Source organism: Pogoniulus pusillus, chromosome 1, assembly GCF_015220805.1.
Source record: "Pogoniulus pusillus isolate bPogPus1 chromosome 1, bPogPus1.pri, whole genome shotgun sequence".
Lineage (NCBI taxonomy): Eukaryota > Metazoa > Chordata > Aves > Piciformes > Lybiidae > Pogoniulus > Pogoniulus pusillus.
In genome coordinates, this window is record NC_087264.1 from 23,230,261 (window position 1) to 23,247,099 (window position 16,839).

At 57.4% G+C, this 16,839-nt stretch overlaps 1 protein-coding gene across 2 annotated transcripts in view; it reads left to right on the forward strand.

The window, feature by feature from the left end:
* Window positions 1-2,813: 2,813 nt before the first annotated feature.
* LOC135175674 (leucine-rich repeat and fibronectin type-III domain-containing protein 5) overlaps window positions 2,814-16,839 on the forward strand; it is a 56,073-nt gene continuing 42,047 nt past the window's right edge. Inside the window, exon 1 of one of the 2 annotated variants that reach the window (XM_064144010.1) lies at window positions 2,814-2,990. The gene's annotated coding sequence lies outside the window, so the exon portion shown is untranslated. The remainder of the gene's footprint in view (window positions 2,991-16,839) is intronic. The other variant, XM_064144018.1, reaches the window with a different exon arrangement.

The following is a 16,839-nucleotide window of genomic DNA, read 5'->3' on the forward strand; positions in this document are numbered from 1 at the left end:
AAGGCAGCCCAGCAAAAAGGGGGGTGGAAGAGACATGTTGTGAGTACTCCAAGTCGGAGCCACCATGGCAAACAGCTGTGCCCTAATGGACTGTCTGTCCCTCTTACTCATCAGGAAGAGAACTTCCCTAGTGCATCCACAGCCTGCATGCTCCAGGGAACAGCAGATTTCCCTTGGGTATGTTAACAAGGCAATGCTGCCATTTCAGTACCACATCCAACATGGCAAAAAGCTGCTGCAGATCCTGCTCAGGAAGTCTAGGATATTGCTATAGCTGTGTGCAAGAGTTTCTGGGATTTGGTATGACCAGTTCAGAATGGTCCTGAGCCAGTCCTCATAGGGTGTTTGTAGCTGGTTGGTAGCAAACCAAGGTAGCCTCAGGTACATAAAAGACTCCATGCACAAGCTTCCACTGAGTTTCCCCTGGGCTTTGCCATCTCCCTTTCCCCAGGGAAGCCATCCCAGGCACTTGCTTGTTACTCATGCCAGCCACACAGCTGGTGCCACCATCCCACCATTCATCTGGCCCCCTGGGCAGCAAATTCTGGCACGTGGAGCCTAGGAAGGCTGTCTGGTCTGGAAGACATCAGCCAAGGTAACAGAGATTGTACTACAGAGCATCTTTTGCTCTCTCCACTCTCTCCAGAGGAAAACACATCATGGGAGCTGAATCATGGCTGAGCACAAGACCTTCTTCAGGTTCTGAGGACAACCTAGCTACAACTACGCATGAGGAAGTACAGAGACAACCTTGGCACAATCAGCTCAATGACATGCATGCTCCCTCAGGGCAGCAGGAGATTCATGCTTGTTCCCCACCCTCACCGCCACTCCAACCTCTATGCCTCTGATGTCCCAAACCAGCTCTTTGACACGGCAGCTGGGACTGGAGACGAGCACTAATCTAGGAGCCCCAGTCTGGCTGGCAGGCCCTGGGCTGTGCCAGAGGTAGTCAGAAGGGCAGAGGGTGGCTGCTGCTCTGGAAGGTGTCTTTGTCCTTAGACCAGGGTCACCGGCTTCTGTGGAGAACACAAACCCAAACTCCCTTCCCACCTTGGAGTTTGCAAGGAGAGGTCTCACGGGAGCACTACAGTGTTCCCTTTTCTCACCCATACTGAGACCAGACTTTGCATCCTGAGGCACAAATATCTTCTGCACAGGGTCAGCAAGGACTGTCACTGCATCTTCTTCCTGGGATGGGGCTCCCTACACGTGTATCCCAGCAAAGCACCAGTGTATCCCAGCAGCATCCCTCTGAGCAGTCGCTGAGCTTTTCTCTATGCCTAATGCATTTCTCCAGCAACAGAAACCATCCTGAGTGTTTGTGCTGGCAGCTGGGCAGACCTGGGTACCCCACAGATGCAGGGAGGGTGTCTGAAGAGATGGGGCCCATTACCAGGGTGGATGTCGACACGTCCCCCCAGGCCAAGGTCCTTCAGCTCTTCTTTAAGGCTCTGAGGGCACTGTTCCTCTGCTTCGGGTGCTTCCACATCACCAATATCTTCCCACAAAAGAGCATCCGAGAAAGGCATCAGGCAGCATGGAAGGGTCCGTCCTCCCGTCCGGGATCCCTGGGGAAAGACAGCGACTTGCACATCTCCACGGCTCTCACAGATTCTGCAAGGCGGGAGTCTGGGATCAGGCGCCCCGAGGCCAGGCAGGCTGCAGGCAGGGCACGGTCAGAGTGCAAGAGAAGGCGCACGCAGGAGGTGCGCAGCAGCCGCTCCACCGCCGTACAGGGCAAAGTCGAGCCCCCCTCTCCCTGCCCCGTGTCCGCTCCTGTCGCCGCCGTCTCGGTTCTGCGCTTGCGGGATAAAGAAGCAGGTCAAAGCCGAGCGCACTCGCACCGTCCCCCGTCCGGAGCAGCGTCCTGCCCGCCCCGGCGCTGATCCCTACGGAACTCCTGGCGGAGGGATGCTTGGAGAGCTCCGAGGATCGCTCGGTCCCCGTCACCGCAGCCCGGCCCGGGCGTGGCGGGGCAGGCGAAGGTGTGTCCATGCTGATAGCCCTGTCCATGCTGGTGCCCGTGTCGGTTCCCATGCCCGGTCCCCGCCCGGCGAAGCGCAGCCCAGTGCTTTCTCCCCAGTGCCATTCCCCGTCCGGCGGAGCGCAGCCCGGTGCCCGGCGCGGCGGGGGGCGGCCCGGCGGCACGTCTGCGCGGCGGCCGGGCGGCTGCGGCTCAGCCGTGCGTGCGGCGGGGCGGGGAGGCGCCGGGCTGCTCCGGCCCGCCCCGGCGCGGGGGAGGCGGCGGCTGCCTCCATGCTGCAGCGAGCGGCGCGGCGGCCCGGGGCCGGGCGGCATCCGGCGGCGCGGAGAATGGGCGCAGCAGCCGCCGCGGCGGGGCGAGCTGCGGGCACCGAGCACCCCGCCCTGCCCCGCCGCAGCCCCCACCGCCGCCGCGGCTGCTTCCCCGCCTGAGCGCCGAGCCTCATGGCCCCACCGCCACCCGCTCCTCTGTAGCCGCCCCTCCGCCCCCCCCCCCCCCCAAGCATTCCCTTGTCCGTCCGTTCGTTCGTCTGTCCGCTCCTTCGCCGGTTCCCCCGGCGCGCAGGATTCCGCCTCGGCGGCGCGGAGCCGGCAGCACTAGCAAGAAGGATTGCCCGGCGCAGGTACACGGCAAGGTCAGCGGCTGGCGGGCGCGGGGCCGGCTGCCCGCGGCGGGGCGATGCGAGCGGGCTCCCGGGGCTGCGCCGCTGCGTGCCCCGCGCCGCGCCCCCGCCTCCCGCCCGCCGCCGCCCGTGCGTGTGTGCATGTGCGCTGCCCGCCGCCCGCCGCGCCGCCGCTCAGTCGCATGGGGCCGTCCGAGCGGGCTGCCCTGCCCGCCCCGGCCGCGGGCCGCCGCCGAGCCGCTCTAGGATGCGGCTGGTGAGCGCCGGCACAGGGCGGAGAGGCGGCCAGCCTGCCCGCCGCCACGGCCCGCACCCCGCCGCAGCTCGGCCGCACCTGCAGGGGAAGTGCTCCGGACGCCGTCCTTCCCCGGGAGGCGCCAGGTAATGGCGGGGGTGGAGGGGAGGGGGTGGGGGTGCCGCGCCCGGCCCCATCTGCATTGCAGCCCGCGGGGCGCGGGAGGGGGGGTACAAGGAGGGCGGCGGGGTCCCGGGCAGCGCTAGCCGCGGCACCGGCACGGGGGCGGCGGCGGTACCGGGACGCCCCTCCCGAGAGGGCGGCGGCCGCGGGGTGCGCGAAGCGGCGCGGAGGCTGCGCGGCGGGGCGGGTGCCCCGCGGACGGGCCGGCCCGCGCTGCCGCTGCTGCCCGCGGGACGGCGCCGGCGGCCACCCGTACCGGGGGTGCTGCAGGGCCGCGTGTGCTGCCGCGGCCGCCGCCTCCCCCCAACCCTCGTCAGCCGCTGTGCTGCTGCCGCCGCCGACCGGGGAACGCCGGCACGGCCGGGCCGGGTCCTGGGCGGGAGCGCGGCACGGCCGTCCGCGGCATCGCGTTCTCTGCCCACGGTGCCGCTGCGGCGGGGCGAGGCGCGGGCGGCGCTGCGTGTGCCCGGGCGATGCCGCCCCGGGGCCGGGGCTGTGCGCAGAGCCAGCCTTCGAGCTCTCGCGGGGTCGGAGCCGCGGTCGACTCCCCGGCCATGCGGGATGCGGAGCTACTCCGTGGGGACCGGGTGGTCCGCGGCTCCGCGTCCTGCAGCTCTGGACCCCCTAGCGGCCGCCCCGGCGGACCCCTGGCCGGGCACACGCCTCTTCCCGGTCTCCTCTGTCCTGGGGAGCTGCTGCGTCCCCGACATCCCGCGATGGGGTACGCGGCTCTCCCTTCCCTTCTGCTGTCAGTAGTGAGCACTTCGCAGGAAGGCAAATGTAGGGCAAGATGAGCTGCGTTCTCCTGCGGGAAGGTTCCCGTTAGGGGCGATGGCAGCGGCTGTGGCGGAGCCGGGAAGCCTCGCAGCCATGTTGACGTTGGGAGCACACCGACGGCCTGGCTCCCGGCAGCGGAGTGGGCACGGCCCGGCTCGGAGTGCCCGGGCACGTCTGGGCTGGTGGCACCAGGGATAGCTCCTCAGCGCTGCTGCCTCGGAGACAGCTGCCGTGAGAGCCAGTGTGAGCAGTGCCCACCCTTGCTGCCAGCTGTGGCACTGTCGGCCGTGGTGCTGCCACCCTGCACCTCTGCCTTCTCCCCAGTCTTGTCCCTGGGGCAGGGGCTGCTCTTCACCGTGCTCCATGTCCAGAGCAGAATGCTGTGTTGGTCTCAGCTGTGGCTGTGAACGTGACCTCCTCAGCCCCCCAGACAGACATGGGAAGCTGAAGACCTGCAACCCAGCCTTTGATAGCCTCCAGCTGGCTGTCATAGAGCTGGACAAGCCAGGAGCCCTCTACCTTGGCCATCGTGCTGGCAAGAGTGACTGTTCCCACGCATGCTCACCCTTCACATGTTCCCTTAGCAGCAGGTTGTTGGCTCCTTCTAAGCATCTTCGGGTGGGAGCTGATGCGGCCAGGCCTGGTCAGGTCATCCCAGCCAACCAGCAGACTAGTGGGATGGTCTCTTGACCTGTTTTGGTCACCATATGGGTCTGTGTGGAGGGCTTTGCCTGGCTCTGGCAGCACCCATCCTGTCTGTGGAGGTGTCCAGGAGCACAGTGCAATACTGCCCAAGTGGACAGGATGTGCTGGGACAAGTTTTGCTGTCATAGGGTGAGGCTGTGCCCTGGTGCACCTGGGCAGCCCCAGATGGGCTGTGCAGGACTGCATGGGCTTATACTGCTCTGGGAGCTCTGGGTGGGCCCCAGAGACAGCCCACAGGTGCTGTGGACTATACAATTATGCATGGGCTTCACCTCAGTGCTATCCCCAGGCTTCATGGTGACACTGCAGTGTGTCCTGGCAGTGGAACTCTGATTAGTGGGCTCCAGAGCAGGCTGCAGTGACCTTACTGCTGATCCAGGAGTTGGGTTTGATGCTGCACAAAGAGCCATAGCAGAGCCCAAGTGTTCTCAGTGCCCAACACCTTCCCCATCTCCATTTCTAAGTATACACTGCACTCGGGGGATTGTGCATTTGTTTAAATGCATAATAAATGCATTTAAATGCGTGTGGCTGTATCAAAATGCGTGCTGGAGCTTGCCAGCTAGGCCTTGAGTTGCAAGGCTCACCAGAATCTTCTCCTGCTACATGAGCTTGCCTTTCTGCTTTCAGGAAGAGCAATTACTGGTTTGGTCGTGGCAGTGCAGCCAGTGGAAGTAAACCACATGCGCTTCAGGTGCCTACTGGGGACTCGCAGTTGACCAGGTTCACCTGTTCACCAGACCATGTGCAGAGGTGGACTCCAAACTGTCCTGTCCCAGTGAGAGCTGGTGGGCTGAGGGCTTCTGCCTTGGTCCCAGCAGAAAGACTGGGCTCCATGGTGGAGCATTGTGCAGGGTGTCTTCCTAGGGGCTTGGTTTGAACACCTCCTACAACTCATTGTCTGGAGAGACTCTTGTTTGCCACTAAAGACATGAGTGGTGACAGGCTGTGGTCAAAGACAAACACAAAAGGGTAAAGGACAACTGCCCAGCCCCAGAACCAACTGGATGAGTGTAGGGGACAAAGTGAGGGAACCCAATAAGGAACATGACAGAGCACTGGTGAGAAGGAACCAGATCTGTCCCAAACAGATCTCCTGTGGACTGCTGCCACGCAGTGTCTCAGAGTGTGGTTTATTGCCCCAGAGCTGAGGAGATGCAGAGGCCAGGCTTGGCAAGCAAAGAGCTCCTGCAAGTACCCTGTGAAGATGGAGCACCCTGAGGTGTCTGCAGGGCTCATCCATGCCAGGGGCACGTGGGGATGTTTCAGGCACTGGGGAGCTAATGGCTTTCCATTGCTTATCAATACTGCTCTGCTTTCAGATGTGGTACCAGGCTGGTTTTACAGAGCCAGCTTTTGAGTATTCTCTGAGCAAGCAGTTGCTTCAGAAGATCATTCTAATGGCTTTGCTATTAGCGGGCTGCAGAACCCTGGCCAAGTGGGAGAGGCTTCTCTAAGTGCTGCTGAAGCATTCCGGGCCAGGCGTACTCCATGCATTAGGGAAGATTTGTACTCCCCTGACCAGACAGTACTGAGTGTTGTCTATTTATACCCAGCTAAATATATCCTCTGCAGTCTTCAGACTTTTCTAGCTAGTAGTAAAATTACTTTTCAATGTCTTGCTATTAAAATGTGCTTGCTGACACTATCTGATGAGTTTTCTGCTAGGAGGAGACTCTCTGTGTGTTTTAAATAAAGCCTATTCTTGAGGCAGCTACCTGAAATGCTTTGGGTGTCAAGAAAATACTTTTTCCACAAAGAGATGGGCAGCAGGGAGAAATGTGATTGAACAGAAGCATGGAGATGTGCTCCAGCCTGCAAAGCCAAATCCACACCAGCGTCAGGTTATGTTGCTTGTGAATGAACCACTCTTTCTAGAAGTGGGTTGAGATTGAACAAGGCCAAGTAGTTTAGATGCAGCTCATGGGAAGCCAGAGGATCAAGACACAGGCAGCCTTGCACAGATGGGCACACTGTGATGGCAGGAGAGGGTTGTGTGCCGGGTAGGGGTTTAGTGCTGGGTGTGCAGTGTTCAGTATCATTACTGATGATCTGGACCAGGGGACATCAGTAAGTTTGCAGATGACACCAAGCTAGGAGCAGGTGTGGAGCTGTTGGAGGGTAGGAGAGCCCTGCAGAGGAACCTAGACAGGCTGGATGGATGGGTGGGCAGAGGCCAATGGGATGAGACTGAACAAGGCCAAGTGCAGGGTTCTGCGCTTTGGTCACAACAACCCCAAGTAGCACTACAGGCTGGGGACAGAGTGGCTGAGAGCAGCCAGGCAGAGAGGGACCTGGGGGTAGATAGTAGCTGAAGATGAGGATAATAGCTGAAGATGAGGCAGCAGTGTGCCCAGGTGGGCAGGAGAGCCAATGGCATCCTGGGCTGGCTCAGGAGCAGTGTGGGCAGCAGGACAAGGGAGGTTCTTCTGCCTCTGTGCTCAGCACTGCTCAGGCCACCCCTGGAGTGCTGTATCCAGCTCTGGGCTCCTCAATTGCAGAGAGATGTTGAGGTGCTAGAAGGTGTCCAGAGAAGGGCAGCAAGGCTGGGGATGGACCTGGAGCACAGCCCTGTGAGGAGAGGCTGAGGGAGCTGGGGGTGTGCAGCCTGCAGAAGAGGAGGTTCAGGGCAGAGCTCATTGCTGTCTACAACTACCTGAAGGGAGGCTGTAGCCAGGTGGGGTTGGTCTCTTCTGCCAGGCACCCAACACCAGAACAAGGAGACACAGCCTCAAGTTGTGCCAGGGCAGGTCTAGGCTGGATGTTGTTAGGAAGTTGTTGTCAGAGAGAGTGATTGGCATTGGAATGGGCTGCCCAGGGAGGTGGTGGAGGTACCATCCTTGGAGGTGTTTAAAAGGAGACTGGATGTGGTACTTAGTGCCATGGGTTAGTTAATCAGAAGGTATTAGATGATAAGTTGGATTGGGTGATCCCAGAGGTTTTTTCCAACCTGGTTAATTCTGTGATTAATTCTTAGTGCCATGATCTGGTTGATTGGCTAGGGCTGGATGCTCGGTTGGACTGGGTGATCTTGGAGGTCTCTTCCAACCTGGTTGATTCTATGATTTTAAGTGTGTGTTCAAGTAATGGTGCACTTCACAACAAACCAGAAACATTTGCTTCTAATTAGTCAGATACACCTTCTGGTACCCCCAAGTTTGAGACATTGTTTTGAAAACAAAATGACAAATCTTGAAGAAGTAGCTTCTCATTTACTGGGGAGATGTGGGAGGCTGGGGAGCTGGCAGGTGTCTTTGGTTTGGGTGTTCCTGCCATGTGGCCCATCCTGGAGGAGCTCTGAGGTGAGTCTCATCCTGCATGGATTCAGAGAAGAGGGAGCAGCATTCTCCATGGATGAAGTCAGTGCTTCATTCCTGTACTGCTGTGGGTCTCAGTGGGGAATTACTCATGATGGAGCTGGTTTGAGCAGGAGCTCACTCTGTGCTGGTCTGATAATGGCTGTCCAGGCTGTGTCTTGGACATGGCATTACTGACCCAGGGGTGAAAGATGGTGCCTGAATTCTAGGTGATCATAAGTATTCCCACATACCCCTGCTGAAGAGGAGTGAGCCTGTGTCTGTGTCTGCATTTCTCTGGGGCTAGTGAAGGGTTTGAGCTCCTGAGAAGGTATGGAGACCTCTGAGGTGTTCCCAGGTAGCAAACAGGGTCCCTCACTGAGCTCTGGTGGTGATAGGAGTGGCCTGCAGCCACTATCAGTATCAGCCTACTATCTGCCAGTACCCCCAGGTCCCTCTCTGCCTGGCTACTCTCCAGCCACCCCAGCCTGTAGTGCTGCTTGGGGCTGCTGTGGCCAAAGAGGCTCTTAAGGTCTCTTCCAACCGGGTTGACTCTGTAATTCTCTGAAATAGCAGTGATTGTTTTGTTTTCTGTGGTGGCTCTCTGAGGGTTCTTGGAGAACTGAGAGGCTACAGAGGAAAGAGAGGAGTTGGTATTCCCAGAGGAAGAGAGAGGTGAGGAGAGGGTGAAGGGGAGCTCTCAGAGGATCTCTTTGAGCTGGGTGGCTGCATGCCTAAAGTAGCCCAAGGACAGGTGCAGTTCACCCAAGCTATGCTTCTGGCCCCTGGGTCTGAGCGCCATGAACCAGAGGTACATAGCATGGTGGCATGGTGTGGTGCTGGGATCCGTGCCCTGCCAGGGGCTGTTGGCATGGATTTGCATGGCAGCTGCTGTCACAGCTGAACTATCCCATTCTTTAGTGGGGGGCTCTGCAGTGTCTGAGGGGCTCCTGCCTTGGGGCAGCCGGCTGGGATGCAGACTGGGCGGCTGCTCTCCTGTCCCTGTGCAGTAAATAGCTCTACAAAGTATATTTGCTCCAAGCAGGCTGAGCAATGCAGAAGGTGGTTTGTCAGCTGGCTTTTTGCAGGCCATCTTGGGAACCTGGCTGAATGCCTCTCTAATTGCTTAGCCTGTGGCCAGCAGTGGGGCTGCAAATCCCCTGTCCAATGTCTTGCTTCGCAGGATGCTCTTCTAGATGAAGTTTCTCACTGTGACTTCTCTCTTAACAAAGCATTTACATGAAGCATGTGATCTGCTAGCTGTACTTTTAAGGTGGAATAGGTATTTTTTTTTAACTCTGAAGATTTTGTTTAGACTTCCCTGTCAGGATCATGTTGGACTCCTTTGGGGTTGGAGACAGATGAGACACTTCAGTTTTCATTGCCTTGGCATCACTATGTTGCCAGGTGTCTGATGCTCTCTGGGTATTTATCTCTAATCCCTTTGTGCTGCCTACTCCCTGTGCTTGGCCAAGGAGGACAGGGAAGCAAGAGGTCTGAACTTGACCCAGGAGCCCACAGCAGTGAGCTGGGGCAGCCGTGTACCTCCCACAGCAGTAGGACAGACTATAAAGCAGATGCGCAAGGAAGAAAAAAAACAGGCTAGAAAATGTCACACCTAGAGGAAGTCCCCAGATCTGTTTTCAGTACCCTGGTGACAATGCTGCTGCTCCCAGGATATGAGAAGCTGTTTCTTGAACAGCACCAAGAGGTGCTGCACTGGTGTGCATTGAGAAGTGTCCAGCAGGTTGAGGGAGGTTCTTCTGCCCCTCTGCTCTGCCCTGGCGAGACCACAGCTGGAATACTGTGTCCAGTTTTGGGCTCTCCAATTCAAGAGAGGCAGGGACCTGCTGGAAAGAGTCTAGGGCACTCTCTTGTGAAGAGAGACAGAGCACTGGGGCTGTTTAGTCTTGCAAAGACATCTTCTTAAGTCCATAAATATCCAAGGGTTGTGTGTCAAGATGAAGGTGCTGGTCTCTTTTTTGTGGTGCGCTGCTAGGAGTTCACCCCTCAATGCATCCCCTGCCCAGCAAGGAGGGGCATGTCCAGCCCTGCTAGCGCCAGAGTTAGGAGTTCACCCCTCAATGCATCCCCTGCCCAGCAAGGAGGGGCATGTCCAGCCCTGCTAGTGCCAGAGTTAGGAGTTCACCCCTCAATGCATCCCCTGCCCAGCAAGGAGGGGCATGTCCAGCCCTGCTAGTGCCAGAGTTAGGAGTTCACCCCTCAATGCATCCCCTGCCCAGCAAGGAGGGGCATGTCCAGCCCTGCTGGAGTGCCATGAGCCATGGTGTTCATGTTTGCCCCAGGGTGCTCTTCAGTGCTCTACGCAGAGCCTGCTTGGAGGGGCTCTGTGGAAGCAGAGGGTTTGTTGGCCTCTCAGCTGTGGCTCGGTGGCTCTGCTGGGTACTGCCTGTCACAGGCAGCCTTTTCTCAGCCCTGATTCAGCTCTGTCGTGCCCTGCAAAGCTGTTTGCTGGGGGCAGTCTGTTCAGGGCTCCTCCTGTGCTTCAGCCTCACATCTCAGCCCCACCAGAGCCTGGCAGCAGCAGTGCAGGTCTGCTGGGCCAGGATCAGGCTCCAAGCTGCAGCTCTTGACTGGCCAGATGAGGCTCAGCCAGGGCTGGGGCTGCTTTGAGTACAGCTCGCTGCTCTGCAGGCATGCTGGTGGGGGGCTGCATGCCAGTGGCAGCCTTGTCAGGGGAGTGGCAGTGCCCTGAATGCCACTGGCTTTGCAATTAGAAGCAGCAGATCAATATATTTTTCCTTCCCCTGGTTGCATAAAGCAGTGTGTTGGGTTTTGTTTTTCAGTGCTTCAGTAGTTGAATAAAAACATCAGTGCTGCAGGGCACAGCTCCTGTACCTCCAGTGCTGGCTGTGGTGTAGCACCCACTGGAGGTGTTTCAAACTGTTGCAGGAGCTGAGAGGATGGCTCCCTGATTCCCTACGTCCTTGTTGAGGGCCCAGCTCATGGGCAGTACGATCACAGAATCAGGCTCTACTCAGTGATGCCCAGTGCCAGGACAAGGGGCAGTGGGTGGAAGCTGAGGCATAGGAAGTTTCATTTAAACATGATGAGCAATTTTTTTCTCTGTGAGGGTGACAGAACACTGGAAGAGGCTGCCCAGGGAGGTTGTGGAGTCTCCCTCTCTGGAGATATTCAAGGACTGCCTGGATGTGTTCCTGTGTGATCTGGTGTAGGAGATCCTGCTGTGGCAGGGGGCTTGGAGTGGATGAGCTTTGGAAGTCCTTTCCAGCCCCTGACATTCTATGATTCTATGAATCAAGCAGATTGGAAGAGCCCTCCAAGCTCATCCAGTCCAGCCTATCACCCAGCCCTAGCCAGTCAACCAGACCATGGCACTAAGTGCCTCATCCAGGCTTTGCTTCAACATCTCTAGGGACAGTGACTCCACCACCTCCCTGGGCAGCCCATTCCAATGCCAATCACTCTCTCTGCCAACAACTTCCTCCTAACATCCAGCCTAGACCTGCCCTGGCACAACTTGAGACTGTGTCCCCTTCTTCTGTTGCTGCTTGCCTGGCAGAAGAGCCCAACCCCACCTGGTTACAGCCTCCTTTCAGGTAGCTGTAGAGAGCAATGAGGTCTGCCCTGAGCCTCCTCTTCTGCAGGCTGCACACCCCCAGCTCCCTCAATCTCTCCTCACAGAGCTGTGCTCCAGGTCCCTCCCCAGCCTCGCTGCCCTTCTCTGGACATGCTCCAGTACCTAAACATGTCTCTTGAATTGAGGTGCCCAGAACTGGTCCTCCCAGGCTGGCATGTAACTTGCCTCTGTAGACTTGACTACATAAGTGGGTGATGCCTCTGAAGTGGTGGGACTGTGCAAGTGCCTGGGGATGTGCTGTGCTCAGTGCCCTCTCAGCTGTGTCATTGCTCTGTGGTGCACGAGGCCTTCTCTGACATCCCTCATCATGGGAGAGCTCCTGGGAGCAGCGGTGGAGTTGTGCTTGCTGTAAAAACACTTGGCTCTTCAAAATTCCACAGGACATAAAACCCTGACAATGCTTGGTGCCTCTGGGGGGAGGTTTGAGGTAAAGCACATGTCTATGGTGGCTGCCAGCTTAGGAAGAGGTTTGTGTTTCTCTGTGGGATGTGTGATGGTCTTCAGTGATTGTTGGTCATTAATGTGGAGTCTGGAGGCATCCTGCTGTGGTCCTCAGCTTGCCCACTGTGGGGGTGACAGAGCAATGGACCAGGCTGCCCAGTGGGGTCGTGGAGTCTCCCTCTCTGGAGATATTCCAAACCTGACTGGATGTGTTCCTGTGTGATCTGGTCTAGGAGGTGCTGCTGTGGCAGGGGGGTTGGAGTGGATGAGCTTTGGAGGTCCCTCCCAGCCCCTGGCATTCTGTGATGCTATGACCAGGAGCAGGGTGGTGCAATGTACTGGCATGTACCCTGAGTGGTGACTGTGGGTGGCCTGCCCTGATGGGCAGAACATTGAGGGGCTGGAGCATGTCCAGAGAAAGGCAACAAACCTGGGGAAGGGTCTGGAGAACAGGTCTGGTGAGGAGGCACTGAGGGAACTGGGGTTGTTCATCCTGGAGAAGAGGAGGCTGAGGGGAGACCTTCTGGCTTTCTACAACTGCCCACAAGGAGCTTGGAGCCAGGAAGGAGTTGGTCTCTTCTTTCTAGTAACAAAGCTATTAGAGAAGAGGGAATGGCCTCACATAACATTTACAGTAGGGACCTTATGGTAGCCTTCCAGTACCTAAGGGGGGCTTACAAGACGGCTGGGGAGGGACAGGATGAGGCAGAATGGGTTTAAAGTGCAGAGGGGAGATTGAAAGTGGATGTTAGGAAGAAGTTGTTTGCAGTGAGGGTGGTGAGACACTGGCACAGGTTGCCCAGGGAGGTTGTGGAGCACAGAAGCACAGAATGGGATCTTTGATCTGTGCTCCACAACCTCCCTGGAGGTGTTCAAGGCCAGGATGGATGAGGCCTTGAGTGACCTGTTCTAGTGGGAGGTGTCCCTGCCTGTGGCAAGGTGTTGGAACTGAGTGATCCTTGGAGTTCCTTCCAACCTAAGCCATTCTATGATTCTATACACTGGGGGAGGTTTAGGCTGGGCATGAGGAACAGTTTCTTCCCCAAAAGGGTTGTTGAGGCCTAGCCCAGGCTGCCCAGGGCAGTGCTGGATTCCCCATCCCTGGAGGGGTTTCAGAGCCATAGAGATGCGGTGCTGAGGGGCATGGTTTAGTGGTGATGTGGCAGTGCTGGGGTAATGCTTGAACTCAGGGATCCCTGAGAGCAGATCTGACTGCTGCCCACCTCTGCTTCTCCTGTCCTGAAGCCCCTGGAGCTGCAGGGTGTCAGTGTGCATGGGGCAGAGGTGGCCTCTGTGTTCATCCCCTGTGACACTTTAGCCAAGTGCCCAAGGCAGGTGCTGGGGCTGGGGATGCTTTGGGTGTTGAGTTAGGGAGCTGGGGCTGTTCAGCCTGCAGAAGTGAAGGCTCGGGGGAGACCTTATTACTGTCTGCAACTTACTGAAGGGAGGCTGTAGCCAGGTGGGGTTGGGCTCTGCTGCCAGGCAAGCAGCAATAGAACAAGGGGACACAGTCTCAAGCTGTGCCAGGGCAGGTTTAGGCTGAACATTAGGAAGAAGTTCTTCCCAGCAAGAATGATTGGCATTAGAATGAGCTGCCCTGGGAGGTGGTGGAGTCCCCATCCCTGGAGGTGTTGCAGAGGAGGCTACATGAGGCACTTAGTGCCATGGGTTAGTTAATGAGAAGGGTTAGGTGACAGATTGGACTCGATGATCCTCCAACCTCCTTTTTCAAGCTGGTTAATTCTGTGTGTCACTCTGTATGTGGTGGTGCTGCTCTCTCCCTTGCACCCTACGCTGGGTGCTGGGCCGTAGGTGAGCAAACAGAGCACACTTTGGAGCTACTCCTGCTCCACCAGCCTGAACTGTGGACATGGGATTCTGTGTCTTTGATTAACCACAGCCATCATCTGTCTCTTTGTGTCAGAGTTGGTTCAAAGAGAGAAATAAAAAGTTCTTTTACATCTTCAATAAAAACAGTATTTGGGAAGTGGTCTGCTGGAGAGCAGCCCTGTGGAGAGGGATCTGGGAGTGCTGGTGAACGTCCATGGGGCAGCAATGTGCCCTGCTGGCCAAGAGGACCAGTGGGATCCTGGGGTGTATTAGGAAGATTGTGTCCAGCAGATCAAGAGAGGTTCTACCTTGCCCTGGTGAGACCTCACCTTGAGTACTGCCTTCAGTTTTGGGCTCCCCAGTTGACGAGGGACAGGGATCTGCTGGAGAGGGTCCAGCAGAGGGCTATGAGGATGATGAGGGGACTGGAGCACTGCCTGATGAGGAGAGGCTGAGTGACCTGGGGCTGCTTAGTCTGGAGAAGAGAAGACTGAGAGGGGATTTAATCAATGTTTATAAACATCTGAGGGCTGGCGGTCAGGAGGGGGGGGGGACAGGCTCTGCTCACTGCTCCCTGGGATAGGACAAGCAGCAGTGGATGGAAGCTGCAGCACAGGAGGTTCCAGCTCAACACAAGGGAGAACTTCTTTCCTGTAAGGGTCCCAGAGCACTGGCACAGGCTGCCCAGAGAGGTTGTGGAGTCTCCTTCTCTGGAGCCTTTCAAGACCTATCTGGATGTGTTCCTGTGTGATCTGTGTTAGGTAGCATTGTCCTGCTGAGGCAGGGGGGTTGGACTGGATGATCTCTTTGGGTCTCTTCCATCCCCTGCCATGCTGTGAGCCTGTGTTTTGTGGCACTGCTGGGTACGGGAGGTTGCTTCCCCCAGGGCTCAGGTTTCTGTTGTGTCCTTTATCGCCCATTGCCGCCCTGGGTCGGACGCAGCTGCTCCGCTTGCTTTAGTTAAGAAACGTTCTACCAGCAGACACCTTCTGAGGGCCGAGGCGATTCCCACGTCCTTCCCAGCTCAGGGAAAGGAGAACAGGATAAATAACCGCCGGAAAAGCCAGGGGAGGTCAGCAGGGGCTGGCTGCAGCTGCCTGCCAGCTCCTGGAGAGGACTGGATTTGTTTCTGAAGGCACAAATTAGGGGAATAGATTTAAACGGAGCTTTTCTGGCGTGGCACTGTGCGGCGCAGCGCAGATGAGCGCCGGGTAAGCTGCTTAGGGAAATGCTCTCCGCCTGTGCCCGGCCGGGCCGCGTGATGGGCAGCAGCTCTGCCTGGGCACCGCAGCCCACGCTGCTGGCGGGCACTGCCGCTGCCTTCTGCAGCCTTGCTTGGGGCCGAGGGAGAGCTGAGCTGAATAAGCTTAATTTCTCCTAAACAGCATTAAAGGAGCCTGCCTGATGCCCTCTGCCTCTGTTCTTAGAATCATAGAATCAGCCAGGTTGGAAAAGACCTCCAAGCTCAGCCAGTCCAACCTAGCACCCAGCCCTGGCCAAGCAACCAGACCATGGCACTAAGTGCCCTGCCCCAGCCAGGCTTTGCTTCAACACTTCCAGGGACGGTGACTGCACCACCTCCCCGGGCAGCCCATTCCAATGCCAATCACTCTCTCTGCCAACAGCTTCCTCCTAACATCCAGCCTGTACCTGCCCTGGCACAGCTTGAGGCTGTGTCCCCTGTTCTGTTGCTGCTTGCCTGGCAGCAGAGCCCAACCCCACCTGGTTACAGCCTCCCTTCAGGTAGCTGCAGACAGCAATGAGGTCTGCCCTGAGCCTCCTCTTCTGCAGGCTGCACACCTCCAGCTCCCTCAGCCTCTCCTCATAGGGTTTGTGTTCCAGGCCTTTCACCAGCTTTGTTGCCCTTCTCTGGACACCTTCCAGCACCTCAGCAGTGTTGGAAGTGACATCTTGGAAAGCCCAAATAACAATACATTATCAACCCCAATGAGGGGCAGAATTGTGGCCAGCAAGGTGTGAGGCTGGGGATGCTGTGCTGATGCTGGACCCTCCTCATTGCCATCTGAAACTGGGGCTACTCGTGGAATTGGGTACCCAGAGGGTTCCCTGGTGGTCAGTGATGTGCTTTGAGTTCTACCGAGGGATGAGGAGAAGTGAAGGACACAAGAGGAGCATGAAGGGGCAGCAGCGCTTCAGTTATCACACAGCTCAGAGTCGTTGGTGCCCTGAGGGTAGGGTTTGTTCCTCCTGGAGTGCTGGACACAGCAGTTCCAATCCAGGCATATCCTTGCAGCATGGCATTTGTTCTCCAACAAGTGGATGGCACCTAGGGCAGCATGGCATGGTGTGGGGCATCATGGCAGACAGCTGGCATGCAGTGTGCCTGTTGAGCTGAATTACCCTGTCCCCTCCTCAGCCTCTGCTTTGGCCAACAGTGTGAAGGTTGAAACTGGTGCTGAGCCATCTCCAGGGTTGTCTGGAAACATACCAAATCCACCTGGACATTGCGATCTGGGGCAGCCTGCTGTGGGTAGCCCTGCTTTAGCAGGGGGATTGGACTGGATAGTGCCTGAAGATCCCTTTCACCCCTCCACCACTCTTGTGGTCCAGATGTGAGAGTGTTTTTTTTTATGCTAGAGGAGTGGTCCTGTGCTGGTGTTTACATGCACAGCTGCATGCAACCCGGGGTTCTGCTGAGCATGGTCACCCCTCTGCCAGGGCTCCTCTACCTTTCCTAAGCATGCCACACTTTGTGGATGCAGTCTTGGGTTAAGTTTGCGTTAGTAAGTTGCGTGGTGCAGCAGGAGAGGGTTTTTTGGGTGAGGTGATGGGTGGTGAGGGCCTGCTGTCCTCACTGTGTGTGTTTGGGGAGTTAGGTGAGACTTGGATTGCTGAGGTCTGATGGACTGTGTGTGGATCCAGAGGGTGCAGCCCTCACTGCCTCCGTTTTGCCTGGAAGGACACCCATGGCTGTGCCCTGGGACCAGCTCCATGGTGTGCAGTGCAGCAATGGAGTCACACAGGGGTGAGCAGTTGGCCTGTGGTGGAGGTTCTCAGTGCTGGGGGACAGGGTCTGACTTGCCTGCTTAGTGGTGGCTGTGTGGCCCATGGCAGCAGTGCTGGTGCTGCATGGTGAGAAGCAGAGCCGAGCGCCAGCCTGTGCCACCCCTTATCGCTGAG